The sequence below is a fragment of the Rhopilema esculentum genome, unplaced genomic scaffold, assembly GCF_057945365.1.
Source record: "Rhopilema esculentum isolate cy_ngs unplaced genomic scaffold, ASM5794536v1 HiC_scaffold_31, whole genome shotgun sequence".
NCBI lineage: Eukaryota > Metazoa > Cnidaria > Scyphozoa > Rhizostomeae > Rhizostomatidae > Rhopilema > Rhopilema esculentum.
Window position 1 is genome coordinate 83367 of NW_028300842.1, and position 17933 is coordinate 101299.

Below are 17933 nucleotides of genomic sequence, written 5' to 3' on the forward strand. Positions count from 1 at the left end.
GGGAAAATATTGCCAAGATAAAAGGCTACCTGGTGTATTTTTTGAAGAACTTATTAGAATATATGATTATTATTATCTTATGCTTGCTGTAGTCACGTCTTACGTTATGTTGAATATTATTGGACAATGAACTCTTTGATAACTCGCTTACCACACTGCTTTTACACTCGAATGTGTTAGCCGTTGTATTAGGCCTGGTTTTGTTCAATTAACGTATATTCGTATAACATATATTCATGTTTGTTCGTATTCATGTCTGGTAACTGCTTCTGATTAAATTTAACAGGTTATGGGTCCAGGGACCGCTTCTCGGCCTAGTTATTTGCTGGAGTAACGGTGTAAATCAGCGGTAGATATGTGACGTTCGTTTGTCTCTTTGACGTGTGTAAACTTTGGAATATTTTGTCGAGAAGGAACGTGCTCATCTCAAGAATCAAGGAAAGATGGCCGAAGTTACGAAAATTGAACCTCTTGACGGTACAAACTATCAAAGCTGGAAATATAACATGAAACTTGTGTTGATGGAACGCCAATATTTGAAAGGCTTTCAGATTATTCATTGCTTCAAAGATGCCTGAAAGGATTGACCTAAGTGAGGATGGACCCAGAAAGCTTAAGTTTGGACAAACAGGTGCCCAAAAACAAAGTACTGTAGGACCACAAAAGTTAAAATAGCTGTTTGTGAGGCAGTTTCCATGTGGAACACTGGAGCTGCAAGTAGAGCTCTGCTGATGAAATCTTTGGGTATCAAAGACCTTGGTCCTCATACCATGAAATATTTTAGGACACAAAACATAAAGAGGTCGCAAAATTCAAAAAGGAAATCTAGCATGAAATATAGGATAAAAAGGAAAGCACTGCATTATAAGGGTAAGAACAATAGAGCACTGCATTTAAAGCTCAGATAAAAAGACTCTCTACCTGAAGTCAGACAAAAGAGGAAAAATAAAGCAAGAGTAGCAACCAGAAAGGAAGTTGATGCTGAACATAATAATAAGAGAAAAAGAATTGATTCAGAAGATGATAGCAATTGTCAAAATATAACATTTGTTGATGAAAAAGAAATAGGTGTTCAAACAGAATTCGAGAGAAAGATGGTCTAAAGGAGGCATTCTGTATGAAAGTTTATCATTAAGACATAACTGTACAATTGTTATCACCAGGACATTGGTTTTATCTAATAATCTACCATCATTTTAGCTGTGAAACTAGCTCCCCTTTGGCAGCAATTTGTGCCAGTGATCGAGCTGGCCAGGAATGAGTCGAAATTGTTTCCAGAAGACAATCATTGTATACATCGTAAGCCAATTTTATTAAAAAGCGTGTACCACATCTGGTTTTTGTTTTGTTAAACATCTCAACCATGGATGCTTGAAATTTTTTTCTTCCCAAGCAGATTCCAGCTGTTGTTGGTTTTTTGCTGCTTTATGTATTGAAGATTGTAGGTGGTCTACAATCAATTTGAGTCTGTCCTCCGCATCTGCTCTAACTCCTTGTGCAGGCACGTAAATAATAGGGGGGCGTGGGGGGCGTAACGCCCCCCCAAAGTTTGGAAAATCCAGTTACAGTTGGAAAACGTAACGGTTGACTTGGAATTTTTTTCTTAAGACCAAACTTGTGAATTTTATATTTTAAGAAGTTTTTTTATTTTAAATATAAAAATTCTAAACATTAAAATTCACAGGCTGAAGCTGACCCATCCAATCGTTTTCTATTGTGAATCCCGTCTCCACTGGATCCAAATTGCACACTTGCCCCGTTTTCTTTTTCTTTCTTTCTGACGGGAGTTGAATCAAATTACGAACAGGCAAGGTGAACTTACGAATAAGAAACTTGAAACTTACAGTTTGGAATAATAATACCCGCATTGATCAGAAAATATTAGAGTGGGAATTTTTTTAGAAACTACGAGTAGTTAATTCAATAAAAGATTAAGAATCTTTCAGTACTAAAAATTCTCAACGCTTCTTATAAAAAACGAGTTTATGCTAAACTCCCCCTGTTATTTGTTAATGTCCTTGAGTCCTTATCATAAATTCCTATGACAAAACTGCTGTGGAGCAAGAACACATTGCAAAAACTGCAGTAGAAGTATTTGATCAAAGAAGAGTATTTCATCTTTCGAATCAGGCATATGCACAAGTTTGTTCTCAAATCATCATTTCAATTGTAAAGAATGAAAAGGCATTTGGCCCTCTGAAAAGTTTAAAGGTAGTTTTCTTCGATCAAGAACGAAAATAAAAGGCCCAAATTCTTGGTGCTTCTATATCGTGAAAAAATGTATTTTAGATAAAATTGATCAATTGATCTGAAAGAATACTACTAATCATTAAGTATATCTAATACTGGTTTTGCTTAAATGTTGCTTTACTTCTTACAGTATGTTTAATGTTTGTTTCATGTTAATCAAAATTTAGAGATTTAGGCTTTTATGCTTTAGGCTAATTATTGAGTAAAGATTTGGTAATTATAAAGAAAATAGAACTATGGTGCTCGGGCTATTTACAAATATCAATTTGGTAGGTACAACAGATATACTGGTCGAATGAAAAATTTATCACTTGAAGTTGGAATTTTCATACTTCCACGCCCCCCCCCCAAAATTAGCAACTTGTTTTCGTCCCTGTCCTTGTGCAATAACAACTGACCCATTTTTAGAAAGCTTTTTCGCTTCGTCTTTGTGCTCCTTGCATACTTAGCAACGTACGAGGGCCATTCAAAAAGTTTCCAGATATAAGAAATCTGTTACAAAGAAATGTACGTTTCTGCTAAAAATGAAATCATGTATCTATAAATTACGTATTTTAGAAGTTTTGTTTACATAGCTTGAAAAACATGAACACAGCTGAGTTTTAAATGTGAATAGCTCGATGTAATCACTATTCAGTCATGGAGGGCATTCCAGGGAGCCATTGCCAATGCAGCATTGTAATGACCAATGTTTTCCAAAAAAGCCGTGATTGTGGTGTTTCTGCATCGAATAAGTCAATAATATTTGCTGAAGGTAGTGTAACTGGTGGTAGAGTGACTTTACCTTGAAAGCAACACTTGGTGAGTACATTATGCGCATTCTGCTCACCATTGAAAAATTTCCCATGACAATGACGACATGCATTTTCCATCATGCCAATGTAATGCGGCTGTGGTAGGTTGAAAAACAGCTGTGGATGCTGATTGGCATTCAGTTGCTGAGCAGGTTGGTTAGGTTTAATAGTATCAACTGTTGTGGGGGCTGTTGGTCCAGATCATTTTAGTCATTGCCCTGTTGATATGGAAGCTCATTTTGTGCAATTTGAAGTTCCAACGCAGCTTATTCATTTACTACATCAGGAACCTGTTGCACATCTGCATTTGGTGGTCTGTTGTTGTTAAGACGGTTCTCGTTATATTGTCTTTGTCTTTCTCTTGCTCTTTGTTGATCAAAGTTTTGCCGAGGGCAACGTGGGGATGACAAATATACTGAATTCAATCAAAGAAGAGGGTGTAGAAGATGATGGCTGACAATGAGTATGATAAAACATGTAATTTAATTTTAATATAAGAAACAATTATTGTAGTATGAAATTCTGAATAATTTTGAAACTGAGCATACTTAAACGCTTAGCCAAGTGAGGGGCAAAGATAAACAATGTGAAATTTGTGATCTTGAGAAAAGAGACAAAATTAAGGTAGAAAATCCCATACTTCCCAACTTTAAAGTAGGAACAATAATGAAAATTGCATATTTGGACTTAACCAGATATTCCGAAATGGAAGAAAACGTCTGATGTAACTTGTTGTTTCTTTTCAACTGTAAGCCGAACCCAAACAATCTGTTCCAAACCGCAATTAGCGATACCTTCACCGCTGCTTTCTTAAATGATATACTCAGAAGTTCTTAATACATGATGAAAACGAACCAGTCATGTCAGATCGAATTTGGGAAAAAATGTAGAAATTTAATCGTTTTTTAAAGGTGCAAAGAAAAGGCTGAACAATTTTCAACATGTTGTTTTTGTTTCTCTTAATCAAAAAATCACACATCTAACATCCGTAACCCAGAAATATTTTATTGTTCTTGGGGGCTCATGCCCCCAAAAAATATAAAAATACCTTGTTTCCAATGAAGAATATATTTTCTTTGTATCATTCCGAAACAATGCTACTACTATATACAGTAGTTCTGTTCTTCCTATGCACTGTACATATTACAGTAATTACTATCAGGCTAGAGGACTTTGGCATGGTAAAATAAGCCTTGGTCCTGTTTCCTGTCCTATTCTTTTTGGCCAATAGATTGTTGTTTGAATAGATATCATTACCTAATACAGGTTGTCAGAAATTGTTGACACGTCTTCTCACTTTGCCCTTATTTGCTTAAAGGTTTACGATAACGAATGTACAAATGAAGGGTTTTCGAAAATAAATTGAAATATGGTGAAACCTCTACTTCATTTAGAATTGTTCCTGTCATAACTGTGTGAAATATCTAGTGGCTAAAAGGAAGTTTGTATCGCTTGATTCGGTTCAAATAAGTGGTATTGATCTCCCACAGGTCTCTAAATGTCGAGAACAGAGACAAGCAAAGATGAAGCAAAATAAAGGTGTATATTTCTACATAATCTTAATGTGAAATGTGGATCTACAACTAATTAATGTCTTTAACTTACAATAAAAAGTCTGAATCGTCCATGTCTTTTGAAATATTTAGTCCATAAAGCAGATTATCGAAGTTTTTTCTGATAACCTCAAGGCGGCTGCAAGCACTTTGCAATTTCGCTCTGCATATCCTTATAGCCCTTTGTTGGTCGTCCATCTTTTCGATTTCAGAAAGGAATGTTTTGCATCCATCAAGCAAGGATGCCAGCTCCTTCAATTTTGTTTCAATATTACATTGAGCCATGTCGAATACTATATGAAGGGAGAAATCTTGGGTAAAAGAAAGGTCAAACTGTATGAAACCAAGAGAAACAAAGTGCATAGGGATTACTTTGATGGCACTATGACATTGGATGGTATTGCAACTAGTATTTTTCACAGATTTTATAACCAGCATGCAAAAATTTTGGAAAAAGGGGTTTTTTAATACAACACAACGGGTGGAGAGAACCAATGAAACAGGTACGGATCTGCCCCTGAAATGCATTATAAATGTGAATGTGATACAGTTAAATTTGTTGAATTGGTTCGTTTCATAAACTTCTACGGATTCAATGATTAAAGTTGAAATCAATGGGTAGAAGTCCTGGTCGTTTAAAATTATCACTTAATAGCACAAGGTCAAAACTGGAATTAAAGAATTAACTACAGGTAGCAATTTGAATGGACAGACGTTGTATCTACAATTATATCATAGATTTTCAATGGCATAACCTGGAGTTTCTCCAGGGGGTGCGAAACTGAATGGTTTTGTGTCACATTGATTTGCATGAAAGTAAGGTATTCTTATAATTGCTTTTGCTGAACTTCACTGTTGAGTCAATGATTCTGGGGTGGTTTAACACCTATACAGTCTTTCATTACGCCGTTGATAAACACATTATCAATTGTCAAAATTAACTAATCAGCCAATCTACTGATTAAAATGATACGCTTAATTTGAAAAACTTAAGATTAAGAAACTGAACACAAAGATTGGAATTAAAAGATAGTTAGGAAAATGAAGAATTGAAAGTTACAGTCTCTCTAACTTTACTGCTCCTTGTGTTCCTTGGTTTCCTGTAGAGATGCAGAAATACCTCATCCCCTCTCCTGGGAAAAAATAAATTTTTAAAGGAAACCTGTCTTGTAGAAATATTAATGATGTAACTTTTAATTGAACATTTGTTAAAAATAGAAAAAAAAAATCAAAGATAAATGTAATAGATGAAAGGACCCAAGAGATGGTACCTTAATTCTCTTATGGGACGCTGATCAGGATCAACAAAGGAAAATTTTGTTTTTTTGCTCAGGGCAAATGCTCTGGCAGCTTCGATTTTAAGGTGTTGTATGCTGCCATCATTGTATGGTACATTCTGTTGAAAAAATTATTAAAAAAATTGTTGACTGCATTTCAATTGTGAACATGGAAAGGGTTACAACAATATAATTTTGGTAAAGTTTAGAAAATCGTTTTGCCTAGTGTCATAGGAAGAAGTAGCAATAAGTTGTATATAAGAAAAAAACGAGGTGTTGTTCTTTGCAAAGCGAATAGGTTCGAATTCCTGAAGATAGTATTTGAGATAGAAAGAGTACTTACTTTCACCTCTCCTCTGAAATGCATGACGACTGTTTTCTCTTCGTTGTTCATTTTTAGTTTGTTTTAAGTTTGTTGGTTTACGAAGGAAAGACTCTCTAAGGTCAATCTCTGGGCTAAAAAATCGAAAATTCGATATTTTTCAAAATTTTTTAATTATTCCATGAATACACTCAGAACTTTCAAATCAACTTTAGGGGTTTTAGGGATTTCACGAAAATTCTCAGAGATTTCAGGAAAAAATGACCACATTTTCTTTGACCACCTCTCCTCGCACACATCGCTCAGCCGCAAGCTTGAAAATGCACCTTGTTTCGCTTTGAAGGCTGATTCCCCCTGATCTTTTTGTTTTGAAGGAATCAATATTCTTTGTATCTAAAATCATGATTGTAATTTGCATGGTTTTGACCAATTGGATGCAAGTAAAATCCTAGTAGCCAAGAAATTGATTAATGAGCAATCTTCTACTGTCTTTCATTGTTTAAGTTACGGGGTAGCATTTTGTTAACCAATGAGCGGGCAGCATTTGAATCCTTGCCATGGTAACGGTCCTGTGCAACAGCACAAAACAGCCTGTTCAAAGCATAAGGTCGTTACAAAATGTCAGGAAAACAAACTAGCGATGAAAGTTTTTTCAACAAAAATCGGAAAACTAGAATTAAAAGGACAAAAAAGAGAAAGTTGCCCTCTTTAGCCACAAAATTACACCAACCTGATTGGGGCTAAATTAAGACGTCAATAATTGAATTCCCAAACTTCATGGATTCAGTGAAGCAAATTCCCCTTCGATCTGTATCGTCTTTGCCCCATGACGAGCTTAAACATCAGCATAAAGAATTTCTCAAGAGACTTGAAAAACTGACCAAAAATCGTAAAAACTAGAAGTAAAAGGACAAAAAAGAGAAAGTTTTACGGCAATCAGTTTGTCAGTTCAAAGAAAGATGCTCCTGTAGACGCGGCCGGTGAAAAAGAAATTGGTTGGCTTCTTGAAATTGGCTTCCTGGGCTTCTTGAAATTGGTGCAGGGAAGTCTTCCTTAGAGAAGCTTTGTTCTGTTTTGAATATACCAAAAGCAATGTCCGATGATGCTTTCAGTGTTAGTGTAGCCAAAATAAAAAGTGCACTAGAACTGGAAGCATCATTGAGCATGAAAAAAGCAGCTAAGGAAGAACATAATGCTTTGGATACTCCAGAAGATCAAGTGATAAGAGGATAGAATGGAGACAAGGAATCTTCAATATACTGGCTATATATGGGATGGAGATTCAAAGTCATATTCCTCTATAAAGGCCAGTAAGCATGGTGATAAAGTAATTGCAAAAATTGAATTTGTTGGGCATGTTCAAAAGCGGATGGCAGCTGCCCTCATGAAGCTGAGGGTACGGAAAGGCAAAAACAAAACAGATGGCAAATCAATTGGAGGAGTTGCCAGACTCACAGCTGCAAGAATTGATAAGCTGCAGGTATACTATGGGCTTGCTATTCGTCCCCATAAGAACAATGCTGATGCCATGAAGAATGAGGTATGGGCAGACCTTTATCATTCTGCATCAACAGATTAGAACCCGGATCATCAAAACTGCTGGTTCAGGGTACTTGGTGCAAATATAACAAGGCGATGCTGCAGAAAAAACAATGCAAAAACAACAATCCACTGCCTAGTGCCATTGTTGATGAGTATAACCCATTTACAAGAAGCTGACAAATGATTACATTATGAATGGGTGCCTTTACAAGTAATAGGTACCCAACTTTTACAAGCAAAATGGTTTCCATCAGTTTATTGGTGCTGTTGATGGAACACATATTCCATTAAGAAAGCCAGAAGAATGTCCCACCGAATTCATCAACAGAAAAGGCTTCTATAGTCTTCCTGTGCAGATTACAGATCCTGTTTCTTTGATGTGGTAATAAAGTGGCCAACACACCATTTGCTGCCATACTTAATGAAGGAGTTTGCAAAAGGGGGCAATACTCAACAAGAACAGTTTTTTGGATTCTGACTTTCTTTGGCAAGGATGGTTATTGAGTGTGCTTTTGGTCGGCTAAAAGCTTGTTTTGGATTTTTAAGATGCCCCATTGATTTGGAGTTGCAAAATGCTATCACAGCTGATCACAGAAAAAATTCCAAAAAAGGGTAAGGTCAAATTTCCTCTAGAACTTTCTAATGGATGGTGCTCCCTCCCAAATGTCGTTACACAAGTCGTAAAAACACATCACCACTCTACCTCAGCCACTTTGTCGCCCAAAGTTGACTGCTTTCTCGTACCCTTTTTTTATCGATTTCAGTTTCAAAGCAATTCGTTTTTTGGAAAACAATTGTAAGTTCAGGGCTTTAGGGAAGTCTTTCGTATTTTCTTCTGCATTCGTCGTTGGTATTGCCTGACAAAAATTGTCCTGACTTTTACATATTTAGAATTGACCCCTTTCCAATCGATTCCATCAAAGCGACACTTTGACGAATAAATTTTCACGCATTCCAACAGCAACTCAATCTCACTGTCTGTCCAGCCAGACCCATCACCTTTTTCAACATTTTCTAGATTGTTTTTCACCATTCTCGCAGAATTTATTGAGAAAAATAACTATCACAACACAACACAAATCTTCTACAAAATCAAGAAAGTGATGAATTTTGGCGCGCTTTGTAAACAAGCATATACGCATTGCAAGCGGAGCGTCTCAGTGTAACTGCTACTTTAATTATCACTGCAGAGTAAGAAATTGCTCTGCACGGATAGCGTTCCTGGTAAAGTGTAACTCCAGCCTTTAATCAAATTTGCAAATGTTTCTCTTTCCCATAGCCTTCCCTTGAAAAATTCATCAATGAAGTTGAAAAGTATTCAAAATTGATAAGTCACCGCAAGTGCCAGTTGGAATTAAAGCGGATGTACAAAGGAAAAGCCCGCAAAAGAAAACAGTGACAAAAAACAAAAACGAATTGGATGAATTTTTTCCACTCGATGATGACATCTTGCCAAAAATTCCAGCTTCGGACAATGGGGCAGCAAATTTTTCTAGCAGAGTACCTATTTCTGATACACCATATGCTGGGTCGTTTTGCCAATACTGTGGATCATATATAGGCATAGCTGAATAAATAGCTGAATCTTCTTCAGGAAACCTTTCTCTCAATAGAATCATAAGTTTTTGGATGGCTGCTTCTTTGGCAAGTGCTTTTTAGGAATATTTAATGCCAGCTGTCTCTACCATTTAGTTTTCTCTGTTATTTGGTTTCTTGCAACTGTGCCCTTTTCCAGATAAATTCCTGTCACAGCCATGGTATCCTTCTCGTACGTGAATTTGGCAATGTAGCTATTCAGCATTTCTTTGTTGGTTTTAGCAGCCATCTTCAATTCATCCAGCTCAACACATGTTTCTTCCAACCCTTGAGCAATCTCATATGGCATGACACCTTCAAATAACAGAGAAACAGGGCCAGCAGCGTTCAGTATGTCAATGTAGCTTGCAACTTTGCAAAAGAAAGCGCAAGATTGCAATTTATTGAGCAATCCTGTACCTTGGCTTTTGAATTGTTATTTCCTTTTCTTTCAGCCAACGTATTTTCAAATGCTGTAATTAACCCCAGCCAAGTGTCTACAAGCACTTTCAAGGCTCTACAGCGATGGTTGATGAAGCGAGTACCTCCCAGTTTTGGCATCTTTTTGTGTGCATCTATCCCAAAGGCTTTACAAGCTTCAAATACCTCGTTGTTCAGTTTTCCAGAGTTTTTTAGTAGCCCATATATGGCTTTATATTGCTCATCACATTGCTGGAACTGTGAGACCTCGATAACTGTGTTAAAACACCAGAATAAATTCTGGTATTAACACTTGCCCCATCATCACCATCTTGTCATTGGTAGCAGACACCATCTTGACGAAAAGGCATTGAGGGGATAATGGCCAATTTGTAAGCGGTTTTGACCATTTTCATGTAAGAATCTTGGGTACTTTGTTTCAATGCCACATCTTTTATGGGTTGTATCAAGCTTCCTTTTTCACCTGAAAAAAAATGTAAAATTACATATTTATAATAAAGTGATATTTCTTTATCAATAGAAATCACTTCCAAAAAATTGTACGAGATTGATAATCATCAGTGATTAACAAAACTTTCTCCGACAAAAAACGCTAAATTTTAGTCATCGCCTGGCCGCCTTTGTGCATTCCCAACCATCCTTACTTCTGTAGGAAGTCTCATTTCTTCCTCTAGTGCCCATTTGTGCCCACTACCTGTAAGATTATTAGTGTTTTGAAACATTTGCTACTTACAATGTATTTGCTTCCATATGTTACTACAAGGGTAAGTATTTTTAGTTTATTGTGTTTCTATCCACAAAAAATTATCAAGAATTAGAAAAATTTCTAGCAATGTTCAATTTGTCAATTTGCTGCAGTGGATACCGGCGTTTTTTTAATTTAAGGACAGGTTTATAAGAAACCGAGTACTAGACACCCTAAAATTTAAGTAACTTTAAGAACTACAAGAATATAATTGAGAAACTCTAGAAACCTTTGTAATTGTCTGAAATTAACGGTGCGAACATGATATTGCTATAGATTTTGACGATTTTTGTTTGTAATAATACCAATAGTTTGCTATAGAGTACCCACGTTTTCTATTCTTCATTACAATTTTCATTCATTCAATTAAGACACTTTTTGAAACGTTTAGAACTAAATTATGACCAAAAATTAAGAAACTTAATACGACTAGAACTTGCGCCAGGTTTCTTATAAACAACGTGTATTATAGTGCTCTAAAAATCAAATGGTACTTACCCTCCAAATGGCGACCAATAGTCCACTTGCTTATAAAATTTGTTCCATTGACGTACGATTCAATTGCTTTCCTGGCACTTCCTTTACAAAGAGGATTTGATAAAATAACTTTTTTTTTGTTTTGAGCAAAGTTTACACCAAATTGAAACCACCATTGTCTTTCCATTCCTTTCTTTAGTCTTTGATCCGATAACTTCGACCTTGCGATACTGGTGAAAAGTGGATAGCTCTATCTATGGCTTGACCCTTTGAATTACTGGCCATTTAAAAAGTTTCTGTCGTGAAAAAAGAGCGAAAAGAACCACAAGTCTGTCTCCATGCACATTTATGAAAGAATGAATGAGTAAAATTGCGTGACTGTCTTGAAATCCAATTATAACAACCAGGGATCACAATGACAGGTACAATTCGTCTTGGTGTAGCAAAAAAGCTGCCCTTGTGATGAAAACCGCAGTGGAATTAAAAGATTCCAAGAAGAAAATAATTATGGAGTTTTGTTTAATCAGTTGTTTGAATTGGTGAAAACAGAGAAAGCTGCCAGCCAGAACAAGCCATTGAGCCAGGAGAGCCAGTTTCTGCATGGGCATGCATTTCTCCATGGGTTGAGAAGCTAATGCATTTCAAAGGCAACAGTGTAATGACAGACATGCAGCGCCTGGCCTTTATGCTATTTATTTTCAAAGAGCGATCAAGAACAGTTATCGTAGCTCCAACGTGATATGAATTACGAATGAGGGAGATTACGAAGAAGGATCAAGAATCAATTGGAAATGTAAGTATGGAAGAATAGATGAAGAAAGATTTTCAAAAAATGAAAGAAGTTTTGAATTATCATTCAAACAAGACCAACCGTCTTAAGCAACTTTATCTGTGTGGCTTCAGTCAAAAAGAGAAGGACTGTTTGAGAAGATATGGAAAAAAATATGAATTTGATGGTAAGTTGTTCAATTTTTAGATAGCCAATCCAGATATAGCTGATATTTAAACGAACTCCAAAGCAATGACAACTTGTTAAAAATTTTTCCTATGAATGTTAAATTTTCCCTTGCCCATCCCCCATCCCCACTTTCCAACATGTTTCAAAGCCCATGATTAAAAATCGGACGCAAGTCCCTTCTAGATTTTTATCCCAAACAATTTCACATTCATAAACAACTTTATGCAGAGGCAATAAATATTATGAAAAGTATCGTAAGCTAATCTAGAGATCTTGGTAGGACAAGATTTTCTTCTCACTTGGCTCACAGGGAAACCCAGTCTGCCCCTATTTGGAATGTTTTTAAATTTTCACTTGATTTGGTACAAGGGGTATTTGGAGAAAAATCCTTTGCGTTCTTTAGACATTCCAGACAAAGTAGAATTTCGGTTACGTAAGTTGTGCATATACCCTATATTGTCTCTCTTGAATGATAGTGCTTTTTCCTTCGGCCATCGAATATTCCTTAATAGCAAAATTTGCAGTACATATGTTAGAGGATAACAAATCCTAGTTTGGAATAATGTTCAATTATTCAAGTAAGAAAAAAATACTTGTTTACGACCATTTATTTTGTTTGCAAAAAGCTGATTTTCTGCTACACAAATTTTTTTGGACCCATTTTACAAACCCAAAGTTAAGCAACTGTCCATCCTATTGGCTCTTTTTTAGTTGCTTTTTCCAGTGGGTTGAATACTGACGTTATGGCTATTTTAAAGGTAACGAAGGATAGAACTGACGTTAAAAAAATCAGCGACAATAAATTTTGGGGTTCCAATTTTTTGGAAAAATGAGGGTCATTCACATAGTACGTATGCATGAAAAATGATATTTTTTTACCCCTTCCTCCTCCACAGTAGTATTTTCTCAAAGACCCTGCTATTATTTCTCAGTGATGTTGCACTGTAAAAAGATATGTTTTTGTAATGAAAACAGTTATATAAAACTAATGCATACATGGTTACTCTTGTGATGTGATTTAGCCCCAAAGCTACAAATCCTATTATGAACAGGTCTTTACTGCTTAGATAAAGACAACAGAACACCAAGCTTTGGCAAAATTTGTTATTTGGGTGGGTGAAACTATTATCAATGCATTAGACTTCTGAAAATGAGGATGGCCTTGCAAATTACTTTTATATTTAAAAAGAATTTGAATAAGCTGGCAAGCAAAAATCATGAATAAGCATGATTTTTTTATTTGGATCACAACGCCCAACATTGATGTCATTGCATGTAGACAGTCCGAAGAAATTACAGCAAAGGGTTGTACCGTACCCAAATCCAAAGCTCTACCTTTACATCGACCTTCAATCCATCTTTTTGAAAAAATAGATTGAACTAGAACATTTTGCGTACGTATTAGAACTCATAGAAAAACGATTTCGTATACAATATTTTTCCTTTATATTTAAGAATAAGATTGCATTTTCTATTTTTCGTTTATGTGAAAGACAACAAAGCAAACTGTTAGCAAATGTGACTGTAACCCGTATCTCTTTTAGAGTAGTGTCTGAAAATGACCGATCTCAAAGTGAAGTGAACAGTTTGTAAGCTGTATGTTCTTTGGAAGACAGAAAGTCAATTTTTCAAGAATTTCACGACAGTAGCATTGGTGGGCATGGTGGGCTCAATAATACAGAAGATCAGATTTGTGTAAGATACAAATGGAAGAATATAACATCGCATTTGAAATACATGGTAAAATCATTGCTTAGGTTATAACGAATGCATTCAATGTCGAAGGAAAGTTAAAAATTGACGTTATTGAATTTTTATAGTTATTGAATTTTTATAAGATGTTTATTTCTGAGAGTCAATATTTCTAATCTTTAGAGGTAATGGTCTTCTTAAACATCCAGGTCTATCCAAGGATGACACAAAAACTGCCATTACGTTGCTATTGTTCAATCCGAGAAGGGTAATATTCCCTCTGGTCTCTCTCGATATGTGAAGCATAGCTCGTTTGAAAGGAAAAATCGTTTTACAAGGTTTCCAAAATTTATGAAACTTAAAATGGCATTTATCTTAACTTATGCATGGCAAGATATGCTTAACTAAGCTAGAATAAATCTGGTTTTTGACATGAGTCATTTTTGGGCTAGCTTGATTAAAGTGTTTTCAAAGGGCTTTCTTTAAAATGATTTAGCATCTTCACCTTTGGCTGAATGCATGACATATTAAGCATGTTTAAAAAAACAAGCTATGTTTGATCTCAGAGCAGATGAGTGAATTCTTTTATTACATGTAAGTGTGGTATTTGGTATCTATATCTAGAAGAGTCAATGTCAACCAAAAGATCATACATAAAAAAAGGACAACTCCGAGAGGAACAAATGTGTCTACCACTCAGCCATTACATCCAGTAAAACATTACATAAAACAACAATAATTGTAACTGCTAAAAGTATACAAATATAAGAAAGGAGAAGAATCTTTCTAAAAGGAGATAAGGTTTTGTGTGCCTTGTTTCGAAATGAGAGATTTTGAGTCAACTAGCTATGTGAATAAACTTTAGGGTTTATAGTTATAGATCTTCTTTGAGTTCTTTTGGAAGTTCAATATTGCCATATAAAGCAAAAAGAACTGCATCAAAGTTTTGTTTAAATCAGTGATGTACCCCTTCTCTTTCTACGGTGAAGAGGCAAAGGATGTGCAAAACTCAAGAATATGTGCTTCTGTATGGGTCCACAAACAAGAAAAGGGAATTCATGTAGTTCATAACACACGCACGCATGTGGGACTACAATTGTTACTACTTCTTGCTGGGGATGTCGAGATGTGTCCAGGCCCATGCCAGAAATGCATCACATGTAAAAGGCCGATGAGAAAGAATCAGAGCTCTGATAAGTGCTTCGCGTGTGGCCAAAAGCTCCACCTAAAATGCCTCGTTGATCAAATTGAAAACGGATGCGAGAGGGTTTATTGCCGTTCGTGCTTGGCAGATAAACAAGTCAATCCAGATATTCAAATGACAGAAAATATTTACAACGATATCACAACGTTTTTACAATCAAGAGGACTAAAATTATTCCACCAAAACATAAATGGTCTTGCAAAGAAAATCGAGGACTTAAAATTATTACTTCAAGAAACGAAACACGACATCGATTTTTTTGGCGTTACTGAGACCCACCTGCACAAGGATATTAGGGACGAAGAAAGCAAGATTGAAGGCTATGCATTTCTAAGAAACGATAGAAAAAATGGCTCAGGTGGCGGTGTTGGTTGTTTTATAAGAAATGATCTTGGCTGGCAAAGAAGAGAAGATCTAGAAAAGGACAGTTTAGAAGCTATTTGGGTCGAAATCTTTGTGAAAAATTCACGTCCGTTACTGGTATGTGTCATATACAGGCCCCCGGACACTTCAAAGTATCTTGATCGAAATTTTGAAAGTGAATTCAGTGATATGATAAACACCAGTATCTCTGAAAACAAAGAACTAATCCTCATGGGTGATTTGAATGCTGACTATCTGAACACTACGAAAAACAAGGAAGTAAAGCGAATCATCAAGGGGCATGGGCTCAAACAAATAATAACAAAGCCCACAAGAGTCACCAAAGACACGAGCACACTCATAGATATTATTGCAACAACCCACGAACAGAATGTAAGAAAGCATATCACACGCCCTAATTCTCTCAGTGATCACGATCTGGTGGGAGCAGTTATAAAGAAAAATTGTCAAAAGTTTTTATCAAGGACAACATACAAAAGAAATTTTGCGAAGTATGATGAAAATAGTTTCAGAAGAGATCTCCAAAGTCAGCCCTGGGAAAACCTTGAAAAAGAACAAAATGTTGACAAAGCATGGACAATTTTCAAAGGGCTCTTGAAGTCAGTAATAGATAAGCATGCACCCCTAACAAAGAAAAAGGTAAAAGGGCGTGATTGTCCATGGCTAACAAATGAAATTAGATCCAAAATGAATGAGAGAGATTACTGGTTGAAGAAAGCAAGAAAGACAGGAAAAGAAAATGATTGGTCCACATACCGTCGCTTACGAAATGCAGCAACTCGAATCATCAGATACAGCAAGGCAACTTACACAAGATCTGTCTTTCAAGAAAACATTAACAGACCAAAGCAGTTTTGGGAGCAAATTAAAAAATGTTATCCAGCAAAATCCTCAAAAGATCGAAGCAGCAAGGTATTTGAAATAAATGGAGAAATTACTTCAGAAAAGAAAACTATATCAAACGAATTCTGCATGTTTTTCGCGACGATTGGCAGAAAATTGCAAAATACTTTACCAGCAATAGTGAATCAAAGTTTGGAATATCACAAAAACTCAACATTGGATCATAGACAGAACCCCAAAAAGGTAACCTTTAATTTCAAAATGACAAACATCAAAGACATCAGAGACATTTTAACGAAACTAAAAAGAAAAAAGGCTGCTGGTTGTGATGATATACCAACAACGTTGATTGTTGATGGAGCAAACGAGATAGCTGGTCCTCTCTCAAATTTGATTAATCGATGTCTTGAAATGGCAATCTTCCCATGTGCTGAAAAATGCTCAAAAATTACACCAGTCTACAAGTCAGGTGAAAAAACGATCATGGATAACTATAGACCAATTTCTGTACTCCCTGTTATTTCAAAAGTCTTTGAGCGGGTTGTGCACAATCAGCTCTATGACTATCTTGAGGCTAATAATATGCTTTCGGAGAGACAGTTTGGTTTTCGAAAGCGATCATCTACTCAACATGCAGTTACATTTTTCTCAGATTTCATCAGAACCAATATGGACAGGGGCCTTATGACTGGAGCTGTATTTATTGACCTGCGAAAGGCTTTTGACACAGTGGACCATGAGAGACTCCTATCTAAACTTCTTCATTATGGTATTAAAAACAAGGAGCTTTGCTGGTTCGAGAGCTATCTGTTTGGTAGAACGCAAATTGTATCATATGATGGAGCCTTGTCAGAAAGTCAAGCTATTTCCTGTGGAGTACCGCAGGGATCCATATTGGGTCCATTGCTTTTTACCTTACTAATAAACGATATCGATGAAAATTTAAGCCAATGTGAAATGACCCTCTATGCTGATGATTCTGTTTTGTACGTTGCTGGTAAAAATTGTGATATTATCGAAGAAAAGTTAAACAGTGATCTAAAACAGATTGCTTACTGGCTTCAGCAAAATAATCTCGTTATTAATCTTAAAAAGACCAAGACCGAGTGCGTCCTTTATGGTACACACCAGAGAACTTCGAAATCAAAACCTATGGAGATCAAGATCAATAACACAAAGATCACAGAATCTAAAGAATACGAATATCTAGGAGTAAAGATGGACAAGAACCTGACATTTTCTGATCATTTCGAAAAAACAATAAAAAAAGCCTCATCTAGAGTAAAGTTATTGTCGCGTATACGGCATAATATAAGTCCTTACACAGCAGAAACAATTTACAAGGTAACAATTTTACCAATTCTGCTTTATTGTAACAATGTGTTCCTTCACATGGCACCATCAAAAAAGATGGTGTATGAGAACATTCAGAGACGGGCACTGAAAGTAATAAATGGCAACAGGGACAGTGTACAGCTGGAAAAAGTCAGTAGTATACGAAACAAGATGTGTGCTCTTGAAGTTTTCAAAAGTTTGAATAGCGTATCGCCACACGCCTTTCGAAACTACTTCAATAGAGTAAAACACAGGCAGTGTACTCGTGCCAATGCAAAAAATATTGTTTTGCCCAAAGTCCAATCAGAAGCAGGCAAGAAGGCCTTTTACTTTCAAGGAGCAAAGATTTTTAATAAACTAACAGACGAAATGAAGTGTGAAACATCAATTCTAAGATTTAAGACTTTTTGTAAAAATTTTAACTTCGACTTTTAAGATTTCATTTTCATCATGTATTTAATTTTTATTTCGGTAATCCATGTATAATTTAGACAGGTCCTTTATTGATAACAGCACGTTGTTGCTGACCAAAGTTAACCTG

At 36.0% G+C, this 17933-nt stretch overlaps 1 pseudogene; it reads right to left on the bottom strand.

Moving 5' to 3' along the window:
* Positions 1 to 3823: 3823 nt before the first annotated feature.
* LOC148957356 (uncharacterized) lies at positions 3824 to 10039 on the bottom strand (annotated as a pseudogene).
* Positions 10040 to 17933: the final 7894 nt, after the last annotated feature.